This window comes from Heloderma suspectum, chromosome 4 (assembly GCF_057233095.1).
Source record: "Heloderma suspectum isolate Gila_16-S chromosome 4, 16-S_ref, whole genome shotgun sequence".
Taxonomy (NCBI): Eukaryota; Metazoa; Chordata; class Lepidosauria; order Squamata; family Helodermatidae; genus Heloderma; species Heloderma suspectum.
In genome coordinates, this window is record NC_139461.1 from 244,542,764 (window position 1) to 244,570,242 (window position 27,479).

General features: G+C 45.7%; 1 protein-coding gene across 4 annotated transcripts in view; it reads left to right on the forward strand.

The window, feature by feature from the left end:
- Positions 1–2,577: 2,577 nt before the first annotated feature.
- The window catches only part of PACSIN1 (protein kinase C and casein kinase substrate in neurons 1), a 77,167-nt gene continuing 52,265 nt past the window's right edge, over positions 2,578–27,479 (forward strand). For 2 of the 4 annotated variants that reach the window (XM_084853025.1, XM_084853023.1), the window contains exon 1: positions 2,714–3,068. The gene's annotated coding sequence lies outside the window, so the exon portion shown is untranslated. Of the gene's footprint in view, positions 3,069–27,479 lie in introns of all 4 variants that reach the window. The other 2 variants (XM_084853024.1, XM_084853026.1) reach the window with 2 other exon arrangements.

A 27,479-nucleotide genomic window follows, 5' to 3' on the forward strand; every position in this document is an offset into this window, starting at 1 on the left:
AACCCTGTTTCACACTCAGCAGCATTTGGACTTGGACCCGAAAGTGCCAAGTGTGAATGAGCATGTAACCACATGCTGTTAGATTTGCAGAGTCATTTCTCAGTAATGGCTCTTAATAGAGAAGACTGTTTTCATTATCACTTCTATATGGCACCTGAATAATGTGGTGCTTATCTAAGCTAGGAGTTTAGAGAGGTTCAATTTGACCCGATGGTAACGTCAGATCCTCCTGCCCCAAAGGTGCTAGTTGTACACTGGTTTTATAGATGTAGAATTATACAGCCTGAAACCCAAACCAGCATGCTCAAATGAAAAGCTTGTCTAGGAAAAGTCGGGTAGCAATAACAACAAGCAATCCTCATTATTGCCTTTGAGCATCTGTAACGTAAAGTGGTACAAGAGATTCAGGCTAGATCTACACTAGTGCTTCATAGTGGTATTGAAGTGCACTGATAACTGTTGGGGCACATTACACATCTGATGTACCACTTTTGTAGTGTAATTTCCTGCTTTTTATTCCACATTATCCAATATACTTTAACAAATGCCATTGTGTGTCCTATGAGGTATAAATGCACAAGAGGGATATAGCGTTATCATCATGAGATCAAAATGATATGATACAAGCTGTAGATCTGGAATAACCCCACCAATTAGAAGTGAGAAATAACACAAGGGTTTTTTAAAAAAAAAGTTTAACAAAGTTCAGAAAGAATCATGGAAAGCAGAGACAGGAAATCATGGGTAAGGCCATTTCTCTCTTCTGTTCCCAGCTTGGGAGTGAATTATTATCTGTCTGCCTCTCCTGCTGAAATAGGGAATCTGGGAAACAAGAAGCCAGACGAAGGGCGCTGAAGACAAAGTGCCCCACTGTGCTTCATTAGGGAGTCAAATATGCTCTTTAGAAGAAAGATGAGACTGTGCCTGAGACAGGGAAAGAGCTGCACGGGACCTGGTTTACCTTCTCAGAGCAACTTGATCTTAGTCCTCTTGAACAACAAAACCCTCCTTATGCAAACCACATCATTATCGCAACTGCTTCTTCTAAGAGCAAGTCCTATTGCTCAGGCCTGTTAGTGTCTTTAGATTTCCTCTCCTCTCTGATAAGCAAACTGTAGAGAAGCATGGGAGAATTTGTTAAAGCACCCCTTAGAATGACAGTGTAATTGCTCTAGCTCTAATCTTTAGAAAAGCATCACTCCCCTATGGATCCCAGGTATGGAATTCTACACTGGTCCTCCCCCTTGTATAGCACACCCAGTGTAATGAGGGCAGGATGGTTCAGTACTTATGGCACTAGGTTTGGGATGGATGCGTTGCAAATAGGTTTTCTGCCACAGACTTATTTAACCTTGGCCAAGTCATTTCGGCCAAGGTTAAGTAACTCTTTTTTTTCCCGAAAAAAATTTTTTCTGGCTTTTTCCCTATGCAGATTAGGTTACTGGCTGCAATAACTTACAATATGGGGATGAGGTGTTCTCCAGTATATTACCTCTTTTCACACAGTCAGGTCCTCCAGGGACAGCACCTACTGTCACATCCTCTCACACATGCAAGATCCCCACCCACACACACACACACACAAGAGGAGTTGCTGTTCGTTGAATTGGTTAGCACTGCTGAATTGGTTAGCGTACATTAATGTAAATGAACTGATATTATTGCTGTGAGGAGGCTGCAGTAGATCCACCTGGAGGATTGCTTCATCTCGTCTTGCTCTGGAGAGCACTTTAAGCGGCACCTTACAGACTTTTCCCTTGTAGTACACGGGGCTCCTCCTGCAAACCAGTTCCCAGTTCTACACCTTCTGACAGCTATCCATTAATTTCCTGGAGTCTAGATTCTAGGCACAGAAAGCATCCCAAGAACAGGCTCTGTGGGTAGGATGCTGCAGTGGGCATCAAGAATGGTCCTTTAACACTGAGCCAATTGGATCGTGCTGATGGGTGTGGGCCATGCACAAGTGGCGTGTATCACTCTTCTCATGGGGGGTAGAATATGGTCTAATTATTAGTCGCAGTAACAGAGAATTCTCCTCCTGATCGCCAAGGTGTTTTGTGTTCAACTGTGCGTGCGCGCATGCCCCACCCTTCTTTTCGTACCATTAATTCTTTGGAGCTATGAGCGGACTCTCGCTTTTGGCTTTCACCACCTTTATTTTCCGGGAATTTATTCTGTGGAAGGCACCAGTTCCGTGTGGGTAAGAGAGCCCAGTTCTTCTTCGTTTACTCAGGTTGCGCAAGAGAACCCAAGAGTTTCCTCCGAGGCCAATGTTGTTAGCGTCGTCCAGGAAGCGGCGGCGGCCTGGCTGAGGTCATTTCTTACAATCGTGCGGAGGAAACGGCGTCGGAAAGTTGAGCCCCCCGGGGGGCCTCGCCCTAGATCCTGGGATGGATTGTGGGGGGGGGGGGTGTCCAGGCAGCAAAATGTCTTCTGGGCAGGCCAAGATGTTTCGAGGCCTTGTTGAGACCTGCGCGCGCGCAGCCCCTGCCGAGCTCGTGTCCTTACAAGTCACTCGCGGGAGCATCATCACACGTGTCCTACGCTTGCCTGTAGTCACGCGCGCACGCGCGTGTCGCGGAAGCGGGGAGCTGGGGCGGGCTTAGAGCGCGCGGAGGTACGCTCGGCTCGGGCAAGCGCCCGCTGTGCCTCGACGGGACTTGGGGGTGCGCGCGCACCCGGAGTGGCGGGGGGGTGCGAGGAGCCGGAGCGCGGGCTGGAGGGGGGAGGGGGACGTCGGTGCCGGCGGGCGGGATGCGCTGAGCATTACCCAGTTGCCATAGAAGCCAGCAGGAGGAGGTGGGCGGGCGGCCGGTCGGAGGAGGCGGCGGGGGGGCGAGCGATTTGCCCGCAGTCCTCGCGAAGCTGCTGGTTTAGTCGCAGTGGCTTCGCCAGAGGAAGGCGAACGGCACCACCAGCCCGCTTGGCGCGATCCGGGTGGGACGGGAGGCGCGGGATTCACGGCGCCGCTGCCGCTCTGGCTCCTCGTGCCACCCCGAGGGGGCTCGGAGCCTTCGGGGACGGTCCTCCTGCGCCTCCCGCCAGAAGCTGCAGCCGGAGCTACGCAGGTAAGCCCTCCTTCCTCCGCCCCACCCCCCGCTGCGGAATAAAGAAATGAAATGAAAATAGCTCGGGGCTCATCTTGCGCGGCTCCCTCTCTCCATGTCCGACCCTGCTGCAGCGGCGCGGCGCGTGGTGGCATTTGGAGCAAAAGTCCTATTTCTGGCTGCAGCGGGCGCGGAAGTGGGGATACGCGGGCAGACCGGAGAGCCCTTCGGTGGCCCTCTGCCCACAAGTTGGGACCGGGGGCTACAAGGGGCAGCTGCTGCGCTTGCTTGCCCTAGAGATGCTTTGGCAGCAGCCTTGCGCCTGTCTGTCTCTCCTCCTCTCCCCCACCCGCATTCCTGACTGGTATTGCACCTGGCTCGATGTGCGTTGCGTTGCATGCGGTGGGGAGGTGCGCTGCTGTGACCAGAGCCTGGGCTGGGGTTGAGTTGGGGGCATGCGGCTGGCACCCGGCGAGCTGGTCACAGGCAACGATAGGCGGACGTGTGAAGGACTCTTGGCTGAACTGGCCTGCGGCTGGCGACCCCCGCTGTGATGGATTACATTGCTGCAGGATAGCCTGACTTGGGGCACAAGGGTGAACTACATGACCCCACTGGGTTGATGAGGATGAGCGCACTCTGCAGGGATACCGACCTTTCAGGCTTCGATTGTCTGCACCATTCCCTTTTAAGGAGGAATTGTACTACTCCTTCATGGGGTGTTTTGCTTTTAAGTGAGGGGTTGCAAGTTTCCTTCGTATGCCTCCGCAGTCAGTGGTGTCAAAGGCTCTCACAGAGGGGGTGGGTTTTCTGTTTGGCCTCTTTTGTAATTCAAAGAAGGAATGCTAGAACCATTTTGGGGAAGGGAAGAGCCAGCATCCCTCACCCCTCTTCTGATACACCTTCACCTCCTATCAAATGTAGCCAGCCTTTTTGAAATTTGCCATCACCAGCCCAGCCCATGGGAATTAGCAGCAGCCAGCAGGGGGTAGGCCAAGGCCTCCATCTAGGGTCCATAATTTTACTGTATGTGGCTTCAATGCAAGACCATTGCTCATTAATTCAGGAAGAAAGAAGCCAGATCTCGGAAGAGAAGCAAGTGTGGTGGGCACTTCCTAAATTTGTCCTTTCGGCTACGTCCATCTTCCTACACCTAAGCCCTGTACCACCTCCTCCTCATAGTATAGCAAATTGCTGGGGTGGAGCGAGAGCCATATGATCAATGTGAATAGATGACCTGCACCTGACTCCTATAGGATAGCAGTGGGAACTCTGTCCTGTGGCTGAAGAGAAACCAGGAAGATGCAGGCTTGATCACAGCTTTAGAAGAAGGGTCAATGGTGATGCTGATGGAGTGGGAGTCAAGCTATATTCCTAGATATCTAACCTGAGACCAAAGGCATCCTGTGTGTGCCTGTGTCTTCTTGCAGGGCTGATTCACACAGCCATCAGGCTGCTAGAAATGGTTTCAAATAATTTGGACATGGTGTACCTGCCAGCCTAATCACAAACTGGATCAGGGATTTGTTAGTGGTGACCTCTTAAAAAGTGTGAGCCTGCATGTGGTGGCCTTGGTGCATGACCTTGGTCACCATGGGATAGGAGTGAACACAGCAACAATATCCAGCTGCCATTAGATGTCCAGATGGTCAGGTGAAATGACCCTTGGTGGTCCCCCCCTTTTCTTCCCTCTCCCCTTTTACAAATATTGCATCAACTTACCAAAGTACGATTGTCTCGACTGCTTCATTGTCTTCCTTAATACATACCACACACACCATTTTGAGCATAATATCATCTGACTTTGCCTGCAGCTCCGGCTCCATTCTACCCAGGATCCTGTTTTTCTGTGGCTCTCTTCTGCATCAAATCCAAATGATTTGTTCTTCTTACCCTAGCAAACAAATTCTCTTTATATTACCATGGATTTTCTCAACAACATTTTACATGAACCGTTGTGGCAAACTGCCTCCTACATTCTGTCCCAGTCTATAAGATTTTATAAAATAGAAAAGACTAAATTCCATAGGTGCAAATTAGAACTGGTCAGTAGGATTTCATTGGCACAAGTGGCAGCCTCAAGATCTCTTTGCATTACAAAGACTAAATCTTTCCTAGTCCTATATTTGAAGAAATACGACAGTCCCAGTGCACTGAATCCTCAACTGTCTTTCCCTGTTTCCTTTCATTTGCCTGGAAATATCCAAATATCTTAAATACCTCATCTTAGGCATGATTGTAAGCTTTCCTAGGAAGGGACCAGATTTATCTGTAGAGCATCACATACATTTGGAGAACAGGACAGAACGTGGAGATCATAAAAGTTCCGAGATCATTCTAGTTTTCCTGTGTACGTAGTTAATACTCCCTCCATCTCCAATGTGGGCTCAGGAAGGGGACTGCATGCATGGAGACAACATTCCTTCCAAATGCTGCAGCAAGTGTATGTACAAATCCAAGCTCCAGCGAGATCACAGTGTTCTCAGCTGCATCTATGGCATTTTGATTTTAAGGCTGAAGTGTTTTGAGAACAAGCTTCAGCCTGAGGTCTTGTATGTACTAAACGAGACCTGTCATCGCAGAAGCAGTCACCTGGAATATGGTTGCAAGAGACCTGTCATTGCAGAAGCAGTCACCTGGAATATGGTTGCAATGACTACACTTGCTTGTGAAGCCCTAATAGTCCCATGGTTCACTAGATGATAGGAGTGTGTGGATGGCACTTGTTTATTTCTTTGGGCAGCATAACTAGCCTCCCAGATTGAAACATGTACCATAGGCCAGGGGTAGGCAATCTGGTGCACTTTAGATGTTTTGGACTAGAAATGCGATAATTCCTGACTGTTGGCTGGCTGGGGCTTATGGGAGTTGTAGTCCAAAACGTTTGGAGGGCACCAGGTTGCCTATCTCTGCCATAGGTAGTCCTCCTTTGGTAAATAAGTATGTCAGACAAAAATGAATCAGAATATGTGCACAGAATCTTGCAACCTAAAGCTGTTTGCAGCATTCCGACAGAATTTCATTCTCTGCTCCATACCCCAGAAAAGAGGGGGCATACAGGGAGAGAGTGTTTAGTGGAAAGCAGCAGGTGTTGCACTGTGCTTGCATTGAATCCACACAGTATCACAGATGCTGAAAAACAAAAGATTAGCTTAAAAAACAAAAAAACAAATCAGCATTTTCTCCCAAAATTGTAGCCTTTTAAAATTTACTCTTTTCACAGTTGGAAATTGTTGATTTTTCTCTAAGAACATGGCAAACCTGTCACTGCCAAGCACCAAAACACTGCCAAGTACCAAAAGAGACAACACACAATTATGACAGTTGGACGTCTTGCCATTGTGGGCTAATGGCTTCTATTACCTACAGTGATGTAGGTAATGTATTCTTGGTGGAGATTGCAGAACCTTGCTTTTCTTAATACAGGATTTGGGAAAGGCTGCAGCAGATAGAGGCTTGGACTAGGGAAAGCCAGGTTCAAATCCCTGCTCAGACAAGACACCAAACTGGTTCTTAGGTCAATCACTATCTCTCAGCCTAGCCTACTCCACAGGGTTGCTATGGGGGTAAAAAAGGAGGAACACTATGCATGCCGCCTTTAGTTCGTTGGAAGAGATAAAGGGATTAAAATGTCATAATAAAAAAATGTGTAGGATCCTGAAGACAGCTGTAGATTCAAAAAGAAGTAGACTTATCCATCTTTTTGATAGAACTATCTATGAATTTGAGGATAGGTCTATCAGTGGCTGTTGACCATGATAGCTAAATGGAACCTCCCTCCAAAAAGGCAGATACCTCTAAATACCACTTGCTTGGGAGCAAACAGCAGGGGAAGGTTGTTGCTTTTATGTCCCATTTCTGGACTATGTAGAAACTGGAAAAAGGATGCTGGACTAGATGGAGCCTTGGTCTGATCCAGCAGGGGCCATATTGGCCCTGTTCACATGTAATGTGAAGCCATGATGATTAGGGAATTTCTGCAAATCACTGTAGCTTAGTGTGTCATGTGGGGGGAGAAAAACCCACTAACTGCAGTTCTGGAACCACTCCATGTAACACGCCCACACACAGCAGGGTTAAGGGGCCCCAGGGTGGCTTACCTTTTTGTGTGGCGGGTTCTCCAGTAGTTAGAACAGGCCCCAGGTGGTTTCTAGGCTGTGACCATAGAGATGTCCACCTAGAGCATCTACTACATCCAACGATGCTCTAGCTGGCACGGTTGCCAGAGTATTGTGACAGATGCAGCAGCCGACGTGTGCATTTTCACAGTATGAGGGGGGTGGTTACGGGAACCATGTGGGGCCGCGTAGTTTCCGGTTGTGTGATGGATGCGAGTGTCATGGTTTTGCTACCCCCCCCATAGTTACCCTGACCACCCTCCCCCTGTGCATGTCTGAACAGGGCCATTATGTTTTTGATACCAATGTGCATGAACAAGTGCTAATTCCAGCTTGAAATACTAGTAGCAACCTATCTATATTCACAAAAAAAAAGCCAAAGGTATCTTAAAGCAGCCTTTTGAAACCTTGGGTCTCTGAATGTTGTTGGACTACAACTCCCTTCATCTGCAACCATTGGCCATGCTGGGTAGGGATGATGGGAATTGTAGTCCAACATAATTGGAAGACCCCAAGTTAGGAACAGCTGTTTAATCTTTGACAGAAAAATCAAATGGAGGGGGCCATAACTCAGTGGTAGAGCACATGCTTTGCATGCAGAAGGTCCTAGTTCAATCCCCAGCATTTCCAGATAGGACTGGAAAAACTCCTGCCTTGGAACCTTGGAGAGCCACTGCCAGTCAGTATCAACAATACTGGGCTAGATGGACTAATATTCTGACTGTAAAAGGCAACTTCCTATATTCCTGTGGCTTATGCACCTGTTAATAACTGTGCACTTATCCACCAAAGATTTTAAAGCATCAAGAACTGTAATATTCTTAGTATATTTTCTTAACACTGAGGAATTCCAGTACAGGAAATTGTACATGAGGCTATTTGATGAAGCTACACATGATAGTTACTGTGTTCTAAGAGGAATATAACTCAAAGCGTACAATCCAGAGCGAGTGTAAACCTCTACGGAGGGTGGAGTTGTTCTCAATTAATTTGCTAGATGTACCATCCTTCCTAGTGTATTCTATTATGTCAGCCCATTTTTCTATATTATAGTATGTTTTTCTAGGGCTTTTGGTTGGGAAAAAAACCTGGACTTCTCATTAAGAGTTGATAGGTCTTTACAAACCTCCCCAATAATCCTTTTTGTAGTTAAAACACACACGAGCTCGTATTCCTTATCTGAACATCTCCCCACCCCCACGCCGGTGATAGTTTCTTCCTATGATTCATCTGGATGTCCCTGATAATTAGAGAACCATACATTGTTTTGGCTCAGCTGGACCTTTATATAGCCAACCAAAACTACCCCAACAATTCTTGTGAGAGAACAGGTGGAGCAGAATGGGTACATGATGTTAAAGGCAATCTGTTATCTCTAGAAATTCAGTGAAAAACTGTACATTTAGTAGTGGAAGATAAATACGAGTTTGTTCAGGCAATGAGAAGATTTCTAAGAGGAAATAAAGTATTGTACCCAACAAACTTGAATTATTAAATGTGAATGTCTTTTCCCCCTCCATACCGTTTCCCATCCCCTTAGCTATAGGAAGGGCCTGCAGCCCTGTTCTCCCACTGATGTGGCCATGATCCATCACCCAGATACTTTTCAAGTTGTTTGTTTACCTAGAGAGAAAACAACTGTGGGCTGGATGGGCTGGATGCTCTCTGTATATATCAGTGCTTCTGCCGCGACCCTTTAATACAGTTCCTCATGTTGTGGTGACCCCCAACCATAAAATTATTTTCGTTGCTACTTCATAACTGTAATTTTGCTACTGTTATGAATCGTAATGTAAATATCTGATATGCAGGATGTATTTTCATTGTTACAAATTGAACATAATTAAAGCATAATGATTAATCAACCCCCACCCAAGAAGAGACATGGCTCCTTTAGTCCATTAACACCCCCTTCACCCCTCACTGCCCAGCCCACCCCATAGGGACTAGCTTCTGCTTCCCACGACCCCACATAGGGCTCCTCTCCCAGGTCGTTTTGCCCATAAACACCCCCTTCACCCCTCACTGCCCAGCCCACCCCATAAGGACAAGCCTCTGCGGCCCACGACCTCCAGGTCCTCGCCCAGCCTTCTGACCCACCCCATATGCTTTTGCGCTGCTCCCTTCTTCCACACACCCTATAAGCCTCCCTTAGCCCGTATAAAAATGCCCCCCTCACACACCCCCACAGCCCAGCCCACTCCTCAGGGCCAGGCCTGTGTGCACCGCGCCCCAACCCCACAGCCCGCCTGCCCCCCGCAGAGTGCTTCGCAGCTGCCCTTCATCCCCACCTCAGGGATCCCCAAACCCATGCAGGGGCCCCGTCTCCTCCTCGCCCCACAGCACAACCCAGCCCACTCCACAGCATCAGGCCTTGGCTTCACACACCGTCCTCACGACCCGTGGCGACCATCGTGGCCCATCTCCCCTCACCCTCCTGGCTTGCGGGGGCCACCCTTCGCCCACAGCAACCAGGCCTCGGCTCCCTTCTCTCCCCACATCCCACAATAATTCAGCGTGCAGCTCTGGACACCGCCCTTCCCTCCCGCCGTCCCTCGTATCATGGAGATCTTCCCTCGCCCGCCCATAAGCGGCGACCCTTCGGCCGCTTTGCCTCCCGCCATCTCTGATTTCTCCACATGCCATCCTTACCTACCCCACAGCGGGCAGCTGGGCCTAGCCGGGCCTTGCAGGCGGCGGACACAGACACGCCAGCCCTGCCTGGCTCTCTCCCCGCGCTCTTACCGCTTAGGCCGCCGCTGCTTCAGCAGCCCCCCAGCCGGCCACTCGCGCTTCCTGGTCCAGCCTCCCCGGGGTGGAGCACGCCGGACCCCGCCAGCCAGTCACCCCTGTAAGGGGAGCCGCCACCGTCGGTGCTGGAGCCTCTGGGCCTCCCTTCCCTCTTCGCCTCCCCTTCTCTCGCCTCCCTCATCCGGAGCCTCGCAAAGGTGCTAGATTCTATCTAGCGTATCTGCATGTGGGCAGACCCGCCTGGAGACGGATAGAGGAGCGGTGTCTCGGTTCCTAAGACCATCGGAAATATGTGTTTTCCGATGGTCTTAGGCGACCCCTGTGAAAGGGTCGTTCGACCCCCAAAGGGGTCGCGACCCACAGGTTGAGAACTGCTGGTATATGTGCTTAAAAGCTAGGCTGCCTTAGAAAGTAGCTGTTTATAATAAATATACCTGTAGGTTTCTGACAGGCTGTCTGTTAAACAGGTTGAAATTTGTGTAAAATAACATAAAAGGTTATCTTGTAAATATAAGAAGCTGTGTTACACAAGGTATAAACAAACAAACATCTAACCACATTTTTAAAGTATTTGAATGCTTTAAATATTACTGCATTTTAGCCTGAGCAGTTAATAAAATGAAGTTAATCAGTAAGAGTTATTTGTTTTAAAATGAGCCCCTAGAGGTCCTGGTATGCTGTACAATATTCAGATGTACTAATAAGAATCTCTGACTGGGTTCGGACAACAGCCTAGGGAGAAGAAGCCAGTGGGGAATTATACAAATGGCAGTCCTGCTCATGGGGGCAGGGGGAGAAGCCACGATGACATCTTCTTCCTATGCAATCGTCTGAACACTCTCTGTGTCTTAAAGTGTTACAGTAAAGACAGGGAAAAAATACCCTAATTTTATAGAAGGAGGAGAAGCCAAACAGAGATTAAAGGTCAGGAATTCAAAGAGTCAGTATAGAACATAAACACAGATGAGTGAATCACTGACTACCTGGTTTCCAGCAGGCCAAAATCTGGGAGAACCCAAAACTAGAACCTCTGTTGGATGAATGAGACTAACCCTGCAGGAAGTGCCAAGGGACTGAGTTTGGCATGTGGTCTTAGACAGCTGTGTGGCTGTTCTTAGCCACAACTTAGGCCCAGTTTTGACAAGCAATTTTTCCAGGGCATGAAGAAATAGGAAGTTAAACTGTGGTTGCTAGGCAATTGCTGCTGGAGCAGAATAGTCTACCCAAGCATCTCTAGAATGTAAGAAGAGCCATGCTGATCAGACCAAGGGTCCATCCAGTCCAACGTTCTGTTCACACAGTGGCCAACCAGCTGTCGACGGGAAACCCATAAGCAGGAGATAAGTGCAACAGCACCCATGTTCCCCAGCAACTGGTGTACGCAGGCATACTGTCTCTGTTATTGGAAGTAGCATATAACCATCAGGACTAGTAGCCATTGATAGCCTTCTCTTCCAGGAATTTGTCTAACCCCTTTTGAAACTATTCAAATTGGTGCCCATCACTATGTCTTATGGTAGCAAATTCCATCGTTTAGTTCTGTGTTAACCTGGTCCAGGTTAACCAGTCCAGGACTCCCAAATTGCATGGGGCTGATCTGAACAATAGCTGTTTAAAGCTAGTTTTTGTGCTCATTTTTCTATGTTATTAGCAACATTTCTGTTTAATCCATCTGGCGTACTTCAGTTGATATAGTTGGTATAGTCCAGTGAATAGAGGAGACAAGATTTTGAATCATTGGATAGTCTTGGGCAAGATTATCTCTGTAATGACAGGTAGTATGCCTCTTTATGCCAGCTACTGGGGAACATGAGCAGGAAGGTGCTGTTGTCCTCATGTCCTGTTTGTGGGCTTCCCATAGGCATCTGGTTGGCCACTGTGGGAACAGAATGCTGGGCTAGATAGGTCATCGGTCTGATCCAGAACAACTATTTTTATGTTTTTAAGATCCCTCAGCTTCAGTTTTTTCTTTTATAAAATGGAAATTTCATTGAGTAACTTCAAAGGATTGCTGTGAGGTACACATGTTCATCAGTCTTATTTTTTTTGATACTGAAATTCGGGACAAACCAATAGGACAACCCTCCTCACATATCCATTTAGGCAAAATAGTTAATTTCTAGTGCTGCTTATTATTTTTAAATAGCAATGCTACTCAAATATTTAAGGAGGACCCATAACTTCTATTTTCTATTTCCATTTATATGGTCCTTTTTCCACAACATTCTGGGTGAGTTCACGTGTTCATCTGTGCTGCAAACCTTCCCCTTTCCTGCCAAAGGACCAGGGCCAGCCTTCTCAACCCAGGCAGTGGAGCGGGGGGAGCAGCGAAGTGTGCACGCTCCCCATCCTGCCAAAAGGGGCTACCGCTTGCCGTGGGTGCTCCAGAGAGCCCTGCCAGCCACTCTCACCTGTCTTCTGTTTCGCTCTGAGGCGATCCAAAGAGCAAACAGAGGACGTGAGGCTGCTCTCAGCCACCCACCCTCTGGCTTACACTGAGAATCCTCTCAATGCAAGCCAGAGGGCATGGCTCTTCAAAGAGCTGGCCAGGCCTAAATGCCTGGCTCTGAGGGAGTCCTCCCTCAGAGTCCTGCCTGGCTGGAGAGGTGTCCTAGGAGATTGCCTCTGCAGGCAATCCCCCGGAACACCTCCTCTGGAGCAGCTGCCTGGTCCTCTGTTTAGTCAGAGCTAACAAAGGATGAGCAGCTGCTCCAAAGGCTGAGTGTTCTGTTCTGAGAGATCATCTGCAGCACAGGCAATCTCCTTGGATACTTCTCCTGGCAATGCCCGGCTCTGAGGGGAAGGACCTCCCTCAGAGCCAGGCATTTGGGACGGCAACATGATGCAAAGGCAAGGTAGGTAGGTGAGGTGAAGATGGATGGGTGTGCAGTGCCAGGAGCAGCTGCTGCAACAACAGCAGTAAGGGCTCGGAATTTCATGTGGGGGAAGGGGCAGGGTGGATGCATGCAGGAAGGGGCAGGGGCAACACGGGGTGGGCACAGCAGCTTGTGCCAGCTCTGACAAGGACCCATGCAACCAGTCATTTACAGTTTTTTCCTCTATCACATATAGCAGCACTGTGCCATTTAGCAGTTTGATATTACTAAATCTGTTACTGGAAATTAGAAGAAATGGCTGGTGCCCTCCCGTATATGCCTGTATGGATGGCTGTTGCTGCTTTTTCACTCTCACCAAATGGCTAATCCTCAATTTGGTGAGTTCCTTCTTTTACATTTTTTTTTTAAAAATATGGAATACTTTTATATACCACTTTTGTGCCAAAATACTCGATGTGGATTTCAATTTAGAATAATGGCATACAACCTAATAGACAAGATACAAAAGGAAAAGGGTCAATGAAGGAAGAGGAAAATAAGCAAACTCAGGTACCACCTCTGCTTGATAATGGGATCAGAGATAAGACATGATTACTCTGTCAGTCCCAGTGACAGAGGGGACTAGTCTTAAGACATTTCCACATTCTGGAAAAAGTTCAAAGCAGGGAGTAACTGAAACCCCCATAAAATGGTTACACATAGGAGATAGCATGGAAGCAACTAGTTCATGAGCAAAATACACATGACTTGCTATGCTAGTGATAATTTAGCACTAGGAAACGTGGATAAGAGTTAGGGCTGCAATCCTACATCTGAACTGGGAGTAATGTGGATAGGATATTGCTATGAAGTTCGCAATGTAAAAGAAGGATGTTGTAGTCTAGTTTTGTGTAACCTGTTTTACAACTGCCTTGCATTCAACATTTCTGTTTTACAACATTTAACATTTCTCAAGACATAATTGTTGCTTGCTTGCTTGCTTGCTTAAAAATTGTGTTTTAAGGGCTGCACATATCTGTTGAACATGGGGAATCTGGTTCTCTTAAGGTCAGAACTAGACCTCATGTTTCCCTTGTAACATGAATGTGGACACTTGGGGCACTTTCTAGGGAGAATCAGCAGATAGGAAGGAGTGCTTAAACTGCTCCTCCCCACCAGTCCTCTCCTGAAAATGCCCTCACCAGGAGTTCTTAATTTTTTCCACCAGCCAAACTCTGAAACCAGAAGTGAGCCTGGCTGTGGGCAAAAAACAGCCTTGGGGGGGGACGGGGGATGAGATGAAACTCATCTTACAGGTGTGAGTCAGCAAGCACAGGAACAGATGCTTAATCTCTCTTCCCTGCAAGTACTTCTCAGCCCCCACATTCCTGTTATCTTAGGAAACGTAGCATTGGAACCTCACATTTTCAAAAGAGGCAGTTCTGCTGTAAAGATGCATTCAAATGTAAGGTTCCCCCCAGGGTGATTTAGCTCTATAGCACTAAACCAAGAGAAAATGCTCCACATGCAAGAGGTACAATCTGTGGTTTTATATCTCAGTCCTTATTTTGGCTTGTGCCACCTGTGCTGATCCTCTAGCTCTGGTCCCACTGGTAAAAACATGTAGAATTAGAAAAAAATGTTCTCCAGTTATGTGGGCTTCTATATATAATCAGAACAATCTCTAAATATTTTCTCAGTTCAGAGATCATGTCAAATTATATGTTGGGGAAACTTAACTATGGTTTGGTATGATGTTTGATATGACGAACCTTGGTTTGTGTTTGGCCAGCACACCAGAATCAGAAACCATGATTTGCTAAGTTAGTTTGCAAACTATGGTTTGGCATGATTTTTGACAAATTATAAATGTCCCTCATTCAGAGGCAACTGCACCTAGAAATTGTGATACTGAGCAGACAGAGAATGAATGCAGGCAAACAACTCTAAACTATGCTTTGCCTGCCTGCAAGTTTGGAAATTCAAACCATGTTTTGGTGTGACGTCTGAATTGAGACATTTTGTCTCGTATATAAAGTTCCAGCTATAGTCAACAGTAGGAACAGAGCTGGATTTTAAGATGGAATTTAGTTTTGTTGACATTTGGGTTACTTTAAAACCTGTTTCTCTATTCAAATCTGCTACTCTGTTGATTATTGTGACAGTTTGATGAGACCTTGGTGGAGACCTTTCATGAGCTTTGGATGGATTGAGATCAAGATCATGAGCATATCAGAATGTGTGAGTTTTCAATCTCTAAGAGGAGATTATAGGATATAATCTAAGAGGAGGCTCATTTAATATCATATATGTCAGCCTTCCCCAACCTGTTGCCCTCCAGATGTTTTGGATTACAACTCCCAGCATTCCTGACTATGGGCCATTCTGGCTGGGCAGATGGTAGATGGGTGCTGAAGTCCAAAACATCTGTAGGGCACCAGGTTGGGGAAGGCTGGCGTAAGTTCTTAAATGGATAAGGTTTTCTTAAGGTCTCACCAAAAATCAAATGGAATTTAGAAACATCTTCCTTGGAAACAATATGAATCTTAAGCGCTGCAGTGTCGGGCACATTAGTACATGTTATATTCACTTTCCTCTGTTTAAAAAATAAAGAAGGCACTAGAGATTCATTATGAATAATCTCCCTAGAATAGGGAATCCCTTCCTGTTTTCCCTCTAGCCATATAGCAATATACGTATTTCTTTCCTAGAAACAGGTATCTTCTCTCTAGCCAGCTATGTGGATCCATTTTGCAGCTCTGGTTGTGCCCCCTCAAATCAAGGAACCAGTCCCTTGGCTTTCTAGTTTTTTCACTCTGCTATAGCTTTTGCCCTCTGCTTTTGCCCTCAGCAAACCCCAAGACAGCTAAAAGGTTAATTTTTTTAATTTTGTAGTTTTTGTGAACTGCCCATAGAGCTTCGGCTATTGGGCAGTATAGAAATGAAATGAAAAAATGAATGAATGAATGAATGAATGAATGGATGAATAGCTGTAGAATCCCAATGATTTAAAAGAAAAGAGCTCTCAGCAAAATTCACTGGCAGCTTCTGTAGCTGTCGATGGCTGCTGCAGTCATATCACTTACCAGGCACTAAAAGCTGAAATCAGGCACTGGTGAGAAGCTGCTGTTGCATCCCACACCCAAGCGGAATGCTCTGCAACCTGATCGTAGACGAGACAGATCTGAAATAATTCTGTGGGATCTTGCAGGTCAATTCCACATTGGATAGTGAATGTACTATGCTTTGTGGAATAAAAGTACAAGACCTGAACCCCAGCTCTGAAATACAGCTTGACTTTCAGGCATTACAACTGTTGTTATTCGGATACCTTTGACATTAATGACAATGAATTTGGGGCAAAACCACCTTGCTTCTGTTCTTCCAGCAACTCTCCTCCCACAGGGGAAACAGCTGCTCTCTATCAAAGTGGACTGTTCATCAAGACAGGGAAAGCATTGCAACTCAGTGGCTACTCTCAGTCTTCCCATTCAGGAGCATGATCCAGCCAAGGGGCACTAGCCTGGGCTGGGGAGAGGAGGTTTCCCTACCCAGCTCCTCTCGATCAGCTTTTGTTCCCAGCCATGCATCGCTTTTTTTTCCCAGAGAGTGAATAAGTGAAAGAGAGTGCCAGGCCAGACTGTCTTTTTGGAGCTTAGAAACAGTCATATCTGCAACTGCATTACAAAGCACAGAATCATGTTCTGTGATGCAGAGTCCTGAGAATCTCAGATTTCATTTTTCAAAAATGCTCAGCTGTCATATCTGGCCATACAACAACATACATATCTCTTTCCTGGGAATGTGTAATTTTCCCTCTGGTAGCCCAGTGGTTCCAGACTATTCCTTTTCCAGCTCTGGCTGTGCTTCCTTAAATTAAGAACCAGTCCCTTAGCAGTTTTTTAAAAGCTATGCTATAACAACCTCTGCTTTTTCCCTTAGCGAAGCCTTAAGTCTGCTGGAAGGTTTACGGCTGTTGAATTCCTTTGATTTGAGACAAGAGCCTCGATGAGAGAACAGCAGTGATGTCTCCCAGTGTACCTTTTGCAACTGCCTTAGGGAGCTCAAGCAGGGATCTGGTATGACTAAGTGCCAGAGATTTCACCCTCCCTGGCTTCCCTCTTGCAAAACACCTCTTGTCTACATCTCTCACCAGCCCCGACACCCCCAGAAAGGGTGATTCATTCTGTGTGCAATACAATATAGGCAACACAAAGGTCCTGCAGTCAGAACATATCTGGATGGGGGCTTTGCCTCCTTGGTGCTGAACCAAAGTTGGAGGCACAGCTATATCTAAAGGGTTTGGGAACTGAAGGAGAGCAGCAATAGTGCAAGTGCTTTTCTTCTCCGTGCTCAGAAACCTCCCCCGCCCCACAGCCACGCATTCTTCATAAGGGCGCTTCGAAGCCATCCTACATAGCACACGAACCAAGCTTGTCTGAATTGTGCTTTCCCTTGCCTTAAGGACATTTAGCTGCATGTATAAGCTTCTGCATAGCCTGCGGTGCAGTTGTGACTCAGGGATGCAAAAACAGGCAAGGCAGAGGCATTCTAAGGGCCAAACTAGAAGGGAAGGGTGTAGCAACATGTTTTAGGAAGATGCTTTATACAAAGTCAGACTGTTTAACCCAGTATTGTCTTCTCCGGCTGGCACTGGCTCTCCGAGGTCTCCAGCAGAGGTCTTTCACATCACCTGCTACCTGGTCCCTTTTTAACTGGAGATGTGAGGGATTGAACCTGGGGCCTGCATGCAAAGCATATGCTCTATCACAGAGCTATGGTTCCTCCCCAGCACAGCTGTTTGGGCATGTGTCTGCTGTATTCAAGTATAAAGGGGGAGGGAGGTGTTTCCTGGGGTGGGGTCTACACAAAAAAGAGCGTGCAGGTGGGGGGGGGAGTGAACTCCTACCCTCAGTGGCCTCTCTGCAGACCGTTGCTTGAAGTACTCTTCTCCCCAGCCAGGCTCACTTCCATTGTTAGAAAAACTAGGCTGTGAAAAAAGTGCTTCTGGCAACAGAGCACAGTGAGGCAAGGCCAGGGGAGGGCTTCTCCGCTCAGCAGCCTTCCTAAAGACAAACTTCAGATGAGAGGCATGCAATGCTTCTCCGACTCCACTCCTGACTCCACTCCACTCCTGACTCCACTCCACTCCTGTCTCCACTCTTCAAGCCTCCTGCTGAGTAACCATTGTAGAGGAGCAAACACCTTCCTTCTCCTTCTCTTCTTCTTTCAACTGGATAAGCCACAGGCTTTCTTTCAGTGCAGCATCCTCCATAATTACGTTCCTGTCAGTTCTTGCTAGCTATCTGCTTGTCCTTTGAGTGGTGTTGATGCCTTAGAGCCAAGGCTTAGGGCAAGTCGCTCTAATTACAAGGATTGGGAGTATTTCTTCAGAGTTTCTCAGTCCATATAATCTACACACACTGGTGCTTGGAGTTTAGGTTCAGCCTGTGCTGCTTTCTCCTTGACCACAGGTAACAGGGGCGAGACCAGCATGAGGTACGCCGTCCACATGGCAAACTTTCCATGGCATGTGCTGAGGCAGATAGGCTGCGTCTACCTTAGGCAGAGTGAGGTGGCCACCTCAAGCAGTTGATTTAGGGTATCATGAAAGGACAGCAAATTGTTAGTTATTTGACTCATTATTACTGCACTTTTACTGCCAGGGAGGGGGAGAGATATTTGTGGAACTTTCTGCCTCAGGTGCAGAAATAAGTAACCTTGAGCTGGGGGATGGGTGGGGAATCCATTTGCTGCTCTGCTCAGGCAGCAATATGTCTTGGCCGAGGCCTGTGCTGAGGGGACCCAGAATTAAAAGTTCCATAATAGAAAGCATGGGAAACTGATGTCCAGATTAGTTCTCGATGTGATAAATTATATTGGTAAGCTGCCTTGGATGAATGGAAAAGTAATGAGAACATTTCACTTATCCTAGTTGAGTTGAACAGGAGTGAACCAAGGGTGCCTTCCCACTATAATGCTGATCAGCCCCAGTCACCATGGCCAAAGATCAGGGATTGTATTAGTTGTAGTCCCAAACTAGGAGCTATAGTTCTCTGAAGGAGATGGTTAGAGATCTAGATCTATCTTGCTAGATCTATCTATCCATCTTTCTATGGAACTGCAATTTGGTGAGGATGCTGAGTAGCAGCAGAGAAGTCAAGCGAAGATTTCTAACCACTTAACTTCACAGAACTATTGCTCCTAGTTTTCTATAGGGAGAGCACATTATTATAAACCTAGAGATATGCCCTAAGGGAAGAAAGGTGTCTGCTACAGGGGAGTAACCACTGAGAGAAGATAAAATATGCCACCTTTGCTTAAATGCATTTCGACCCAAACTCTTCTCAAGAGCAAAGGATTGTGTTTACTAGGCTGTGCGGCTGGTGGCGCTGGTGATACTTTTTCTGTTACTGCCCATGTCTTTTTTGTAGCTAATAAGGGAGAAGCCCTCTGCCTTCAGGGCAACTGAGATTGCCCATACATCATCTCTGATTTCATCAACCTTCTCAAGAGAGGCAGGGATCCTATCTTATATTTAATAGAAGCTCCAGGGGTCATTTGTGCTTGATTAAATGCTTCTGATCCGTAATGGGTGAGAGGAGGCATGGACAGTGGAGATAATTGCACCATTCCAGCACAGCTGCATTATTATTCCTCCCTTCCTCCAGTACTGGAAGCCGAAGAAAGAATCAGTGAAGAGAGCATGGGGGCTTATCTGTCTCCTGTGGGCTTTTTTCAAGTAGACATTCATCTCTGTATTTAGAGGGAGAACTGCAGGAGGGGTAGATCTAGCATCATCATAGGTGTGTGCCATTCCAAAATATCTGATGAACAGAAAAGCTCAGATTAAGGCTGTATATGGTTGTACATGGAAATAGGAGCAAGTGTAAGGTGGTGGTGGTGATTTGCTGATGTGCAAATTTAGTTCCTGCCACCTTCACTCATCGAGTACATCATAACACATATACTTGGCTCCAGACTGAAAGCTGATTGTTCTGCATGCTTCTAGCAGGCTAAGTGTGATGAGAGCCAGTGTGGTGTAGTGATTAGAGTGTTGGACTGGGCTCAGGAGACCTAGGTTCTAGTTCCCACTCAGCCATGAAGCTCACCGGGTGACTTTGGGCCAGTCACTGACTCTCAGCCTAACCTACCTCACAGGGTTGTTGTGAGGACAAAATGGAGGGGAGGAGGAGGACCATGTAAGCCACCTTGGGTTCCTTGCAAGAGGAAGAAAGGCGGGATATAAATGTAAGAAGAAGTGGCTTTGTGTTTTTGTTGGTGTGTTTTGTCAAGTACCTGCATGGTTATCTGATCAAACATTTGATTGACTTTTAAAAAAATGTTCCACTGGGGGCAGGGGGAGAGGGAGGTGGCTTTGTGACTTACACAAAGGGTCATCTAATTGGCATTGTGTGCAGCCTTGCTCCCAGAAAGGGAGAAGTTGTTTTATGGGTGACACAAGTACTAGCCAGTCATCACTGCACAGATTTGGCCTCTGCTAAAACAAGAAACAAAAGATTCCCTCTCAGCCTGACTGATGTGAGAAGATAGGTGCTTCCATCAGAACTGCACCTTTACAGTGGGCTTGTTGCTGAAACTATGTACATCTGTTCATACCCCAAGGCTGGTGTTTTTTTCCTCATAGTTGGGTATGGCCGCCCTCAAAGCCTCATGATAGGACAATATGTGAGTATTGCCAAGAATACCATTTATTCTTGGATTTTCCATAAGGATCATCCGCAGTGCCTGATTATTCTTTGTAATCCAGACATCAATCACGTGTTCATGGTATGATGGAGTCTTGCAAAGTCTTGAACACTAGATGCTATTTTCAGCAGATGGCAAAGCTGGACCAACAGTTCTCCCCATTCCCAGGCTGCTTCTAGATGAGCATTTATTGTGGTATCGCCATGGCTCATTCACTCACATTTGAGAGGAGGTCCACCCACATCATCATCCATTTGCAGTCCTCCCATATTTTCCCAGTGCTTTTGCCATCTTTTTTCTAACCATAGAAAGTCTGACTTCTTTTGAGAGATAGATGCTTCTGGTATGACTGTTCCATCTTTTTAAACAGATGTGCTTATGATGTGGGCAGTGACCTATTGGGCATGTGAACTTACCATAGCATGTTCAATATAACCCTTGTGATGGGTGACATTTTATCACCCCTTTTTAAAAAACTATTTTAAGTAGTGCCCTTTCTGGGTATTTATCTTTAAAAAATATTTAAATAATAGCAAAATATCACTTAAATAGTGTTATAACATGATATCCCTATGATGTTATATATGATGTGGGGGAAAACCTTTTCATTCGCCACCATTTTAGCAAGGTGGTGAATGACAGTAACCAGAAAGGGATTTTTAAATGATTTTTTAAAAAATTAGCATTGTAGGGCTGTAGTACTATACCCCTACAAAGCTATAACGTTACTTTTAAAAAAGAATATTATAGCATTTGGGGGGTATATCACTATATTTCTATAATGGTAATTTTAAAAAAAAATCATTAAGGGTGCAATCCTATGCATGTTTAGACAGAAAAGGTCTTATAACTTCCAGCATTCCCCAGCAAGCATGTAAGTCTTTTACAAAGTAAGTCTTTTTTTTTCTGTCTAAATATGCATAGGATTGCATCCTAAAGTACTTTGTAGAGACGGACTGTGGCTCAGTGATAGAGCACCTGTTTTGCATGCAGAAGATCCCAGGTTCATTCCCTGGCATCTCTGGGTAGGGCTGGAAAATCTCCTTCCTGAAACCCTAGAGAGCCGCTGCCAGTCACTGTTGACAATTGGGCTAGATGGAGCAATGGTTTGGCTCGGTATATGGCAGTTCCCTATATTCCTGTGTACCCTTCTGGTCACCACCACTAACTACATTGATAAAATGGCAGTGACTGGAAAAGATCATTATAGCGGTATGGTGATATCTTTCATTTAAGTGGTATTTCGCTATTTTCATATTTAAAAAAAAATAGCCATAAAAGTGTTCTAATGCTGCTTAAAAGATCGATAATAGATGCCTCCAGATGGATGGCTTCTACCACTCACAGTCAAAAGACATTGTGCAGTTATTCCACCTTTTCCTTCTTAACAGATTTTCTGTGGTAAGAAAAATGTTGGAGGAAGCAGTAAGAAAACACAAGTTAATGCGAAACAACAATTTCTGGACCCCTCATAAAATTCTGTGGATGAATCAAGTCTATTGCAAAATAAAAGCCTTTTTGGAAGTACCCTAAACAAATTAACGGATGATTTAAAAAATGGCACCAACTGCAAAGAGAATAGTGAATGTGTGCTGAGCTGTGATATGTTCATCTGACCAAAAGGTCACTGCTCACATCGAGACCACAGAACTTTAAAAAGATGGAAGGGCACTGGTGTGGAAGGAATACAGCTGGATGTACATAATGAAAATTCTCAGTATCCCCCCAGTAGTGTGGAAAGTCAGTTGCAATTCTGCTTATAACTTACAACAGAAGAGCAATGAGTGATTAGCATGAGGAACCATCTGTCTGGAAGCACGCTGGAGTATTCTCATGTGTATATCAACTGCATATTTACATATTTATTTTTCTTAAATTATTATGCTACCATAATAGTCTTCTCTATTATGGTAGCAGAGCAACCATCACATGCACTGCAGGCTCTTAACATAAAACTACTGGCATATAATCCATACACCAGTGCCTCAAACAAGTAGGAGGGATCGACATAGACATAGAATCATAGGGTTGGAAGGGGCCTGCAAGACCATCAAGTCCAACCCCCTGCTCAGTGCAGGAAGCCTGCTTCCCAGGCAGTCCCCCATCCCAGTACTAACCAGGGCTTACCCTGCTTAGCTTCCAAGATCAGGCACATCCAGCCCTTTGCTCACCCATATTTTAAGATATTCTCTTGGGTAGAGCAAAGCTACAAACTACAAAGATGTTTGTCCCAGTATTGCTACCTGCTGTGTGATACTAAAGGCATTTTTGAGAGTTTTAAAGGCATCTTCTCTCTCACACCTACATAGCAAGTACTGTTGCCATATCAGCAAAGACATCCTGCCCAAAGCACTTTTTTCAATTTCCCATCTACCCCATGACCCACTGATATTCTCATATAACATAAGAACATAAGAAGAGCTGTGCTAGATCAGACCAAAGGTGTATCTAGTCCAGCATTCTGTTTGCATAGCAGCCAACCAGATATTTATGAGAAGTTGACAAGCAGGATATGAGTGCGATAGCGCCCTCCTGCTCATGTTCCCCAGCAACTGGTATACAGAATCATATTGCCTTTGATACTGGAGGTAATATATAACCATCATGACTGCTCTCCATTGATAGCCTTATTCTCCATGAATTTGTCTAATCCCATTTTAAAGCTGTCCAAGTTGGTGGTCATCATTAAATCTTGTGGGAGCGATTCTATAGTTAAACTATGCATTGAACTACCACCACAGCTTTCCTAGTCAGTCACCACCACCTTAGACCCCATCAGCATATATGAGAAGCTAGGATTTTCTGCCCCAGTGTGTTAACTTTATACCTGCTTACATTGAACTACATGTACCATTTTAATGCCTATTCCTGCAGTTAGAGAGACACTTTCAGAGCTCTTCACAGTCTTTTTTTGTTTTAACCACCCTAAATAATTTGGTGTTGTCAGCAAACATGGCCTCTCACTGCTCATCCCGAACTCCAGTTAATTTATGAGCCTGTTAAAAAACACAGATCCCAATACAGATCCTTGGGGGACCCCACTGTTTACATGCCTCCATTGTAAAAATCTGTTTATTCCTACTGTTCTTTAACCAGTTAGCTATCCATAAGAGGACCTCTTCTCTTACTCCATGACTGCTAAGTCTTCTCAGGAGTCTTTGGTGAGGGACTTTATCAGAAGCCTTTCGGAAGTAAACAGTGTCTACTGGATTACCTCTATCCACATGTTTTTCGACACTCTAAAAGATTATTGAGAAGAACTTACCTTTGCAGAAGCCATGTTGGCTCTTCCTCAGCAAGACTTATCCTTCTGTATGCTTGGTAATTTTATCTATAATAATGCTTTACACCAGTTTACCTGGAACAGACATTAAGCTAACCGGCTGTAATTTCGTGGATCCCATTTTAAAAATTGGTGTTACATTGGCTACAGTCTTCTGGTACAGAGGCCGATCTTAGGGACATGTTACGTATTTTTGTTAGAAGATCAGCAATTTCATATTTTAGTTATTTAAGAATTTGCAGATGGATATCATCTGGACCTGGGGATGTATATTTTTTTTTTCGTCAATAAGGTGTAGAATATCATCTCTTGATACCACTAATAGCCTCAGTTCCACTGACTTCCTTCCTGAAAATGTCAGTTTAGGTACAGGTATTTGCCTTATGGGGCCGCGGTGGCTTAGTGGTTAAGATGCTGAACTGCAGACTGGAAGGTCGGCAGGTCAGCAGTTCGAGACCCGAGTGCTGCGTGACGGAGTGAGCTCCCGTCTTCAGTCCCAGCTTCTGCCAACCTAGCAGTTCGAAAGCAAGAAATTGCAAGTAGATAAATAGGTACCGCCTTGGCAGGAAAGGTAACAGCGTTGTGTGCACCTTGGTGTTCAGTCATGCTGGCCACATGACCACGGAAGCGTCTTCGGACAGCGCTGGCTCTTCGGCTTAGAAACGGGGATGAGCACCGCACCCTAGAGTCGGACACGACTGGTTGGGGACACCTTTACCTTTTTATTTGCCTTATATCTTCTGCAGTGGTGACACATTTTTACTTCCCTTATTGTCTTCTTGATTTCCTTTGTGCAAATTTGTGTTCCTTTTTGTTCTCCTCATTTGGGCGAGACTTTCAGTTTCTGGAGGAAGCCTTTTCTCTAATAGCCTCCTTAACACTGCATGTTAACCCTGTTCTTGGACTTTATGCCACCTTTCCTGACCTTTGGTATGCATTCTAGGTGATTTAGAGGGGAATATTCATACCAGTCCTTTCCCCCAGAGATGAACAGCTAGTATACTCTGCTCCACGTTCCACATAGAATTACTACTTGGTGACCTCAGGTTTGGTTGCAAGACAGTGTGCTCCATTAAAGAGGAAGTCCCTTCCCTGCAATGTTTTGTGCAGTGTCTGCATAGACATAGTGCAGAACATTGCTCACTTCCTCTTAGGTATAGTTCCACTGGCTGCAAAGAACATAATAGTCCAGCATCCCACTTCCCACAGTAGCCAACCTGATGCTTCTAGGAAGTCCACAAGCAGCAGGGCAAAAAAGGGAAAGCCCTCCCCCACTGTTGCTACCCAGCAAATCGTATTCAGTAGCATACAGGCTCCAAACCTGGAGGTTCCATATAGCAGCCTTCCCCCAAGCTGCCATGCTGGCTGGGAATTATAGGAATTATAGTCCAACGCATCTAGAAGCCACTGGGTTGGGGAAGATTGCCATACAGCAATCAGAGTTAATACTCATTGATAGACCTATCCTCCATGAATGTATCTAATGCCCTTTTATGGCTATTTAAGCTACTGGCAATCACCACATCTTGTGGAAGTGAATTCCATAAATGTAATTATGCATTGTGTGAAGAAGCACCCCAGGCCTTTCGGCGGTATAGAAATGTAATAAATAAGTGCACAGAAAGGCTTCAGGCGGCCATTTAAAGGGGTACATTTTGGTGCCCACCCATCCTCCTCCTGCACTGCCAGATCTACACATGAGTGAGCAATCCAGCCTAACATTTCACACTGCAGGTAATTCTGCCGCTGCATTTTGATTGCACACCTGCAAATAAAAACATTCCAGGAGGAGAAGAGATAGATTGTTTCTTCTCCCAGCACAGAATCCTGTTGTGCAAACATGCCATAAACAGTATGGTGCAAATGGTCAGAAGTGTCCTTGCATGCTATAAGGAACTGCAGGATGTGGCTCTGGCATGGCTGTCATTTCTTTTATGCATGCAAGCCTCTTTAGGATGGGGAGGGTCAGGTACCCCTCCAGGCTACTTCACCTCCATTCTACAGGATGTTGATTGGCTGATACAGTTTTTACTACAGTCAGAAGGGCATGTTGTGCTTTTAGCTCTTCCTGCTCCTGCCAGAGAGTGTTCTATCAGCTTTATCTCTGATTAGAGCACTTCTGAAGCACTCAGTCAGCACTGGACATTTTATCTGTGATTAATAACCTTTTCCTAGGGCAATCTATTTTGATGGACTTTATTATCTTGTCTGCTGGGTTATGCACAGCAGGGTACAGTAACAACAAGGAAGTAGTGGCATCTAACCCACGTTGGGAAGAGATGAGAGAGCAGGCATGGAAGCATATATTTCATGTATGAAGGACATACATAATTCAGAAGAGAGTGACTTATCTTTATAAGTTTACCCTTATCCTTAGCTCTCTGTAGGCAAAAAGTTTCCCATTTGCACCACTGTTTCCTATTTAGAAATTTCCGTTTCTATGGAACCTACCATCATACCCTTTACAGCAGCCTGAGAACATCCCTCAATTCCTGCTTTCCATCTCCAGCTTGCAACTTCCTACTACACTCTGTCACCAATATCCATGCTGATGATCTGAGAACACCAGGCACCTGCATTTCCTTCTCTAGGAGAGAGACATGACCAGTTCACTGCCACAAAGTTCTAGGGCATCACACAGCCAGGTGAGGAAACTGGTGTATCTGTATATCCATACTTGACACATCTAATGGAGAACTAGAATCAGACTGTGAGAAGAAATTCTAGAATTTGTCTAAAAGCATAGCTGGCTGAGGACTCTTCAAGGGAAAGTTAGAGCTGGTTCATCCAGGCATGTTCATCACTTGATAACTTAAGAGCAATAGGAATAGTATCCCTAGATATAGTAACTCCAGCAAGTAGTAGGCTGGTAATAAATGCATTGGTGGAGAATGGAAATCTCATTGTGTGGGTATGGAGTAAATTCCTGTGCTAATTGTTCTAATTTTTCCTTGGCCTGTACAAAGCTATGGAGTGGTGAAATTGGTCAACGTTACTCTGAAGGGAAAATTTAAAATGAAATAAAATGTTCTTAAATGGAGGATCATTGCTGAGAGGAAGCCTTGCACTGTTGTGTTATTGTTTTCTTTTTTAAAGGCTATATCCATGGACCCTTTCCTATACTTAAAAATAAAAGTAAGCACAGATAGAATAATTTAGTTTCCCTCCAGTATGTATAATTTGAGAAAGTGGGTAAGGAGTTTTCCTCCCTCTCCCATAATACTAGACCCACGGTCATCCCATGAAGCTGAATGGTGGGAGGTTCAGGACAGATAAAAGGAAGTATGTCTTGACACAGTGGCCTGGTTTGCACAACCACCATGGCTTGTGACAGCTGCAGTGCATGCCAGACGGATTTCCCTAATTACCCACACTGGCACAGCTTGCCATGCCATCTGAACCTGGTTTGTTTGAGGTGGGCAGCAACCCTCACATAACCCAACAACAGCTGTGCCTGTGCGGGTAATTAGGGAAATCCAGACGGCTGGCTGGCATGCACAGCGCCTGCAACAAGCCATGATGGCTTGTTTTAGCTGCCATGACTGTGCGAACCAGATCACTGCATAGTTAAACTATGGAATTCACTACCTGAAGATGTAGTGATGGCCACTAACTTGGATAGCTTTAAAAGGAGATTAGACAAATTCATTGAGGATGAGGCTATCAATAGCTATTAGTCATGTAGGCTATCTTTTACCTCCAGTATCAGGGGCAGTATGTCTCTGTATTCCAGTTACTGGGGAACACAAGTGGG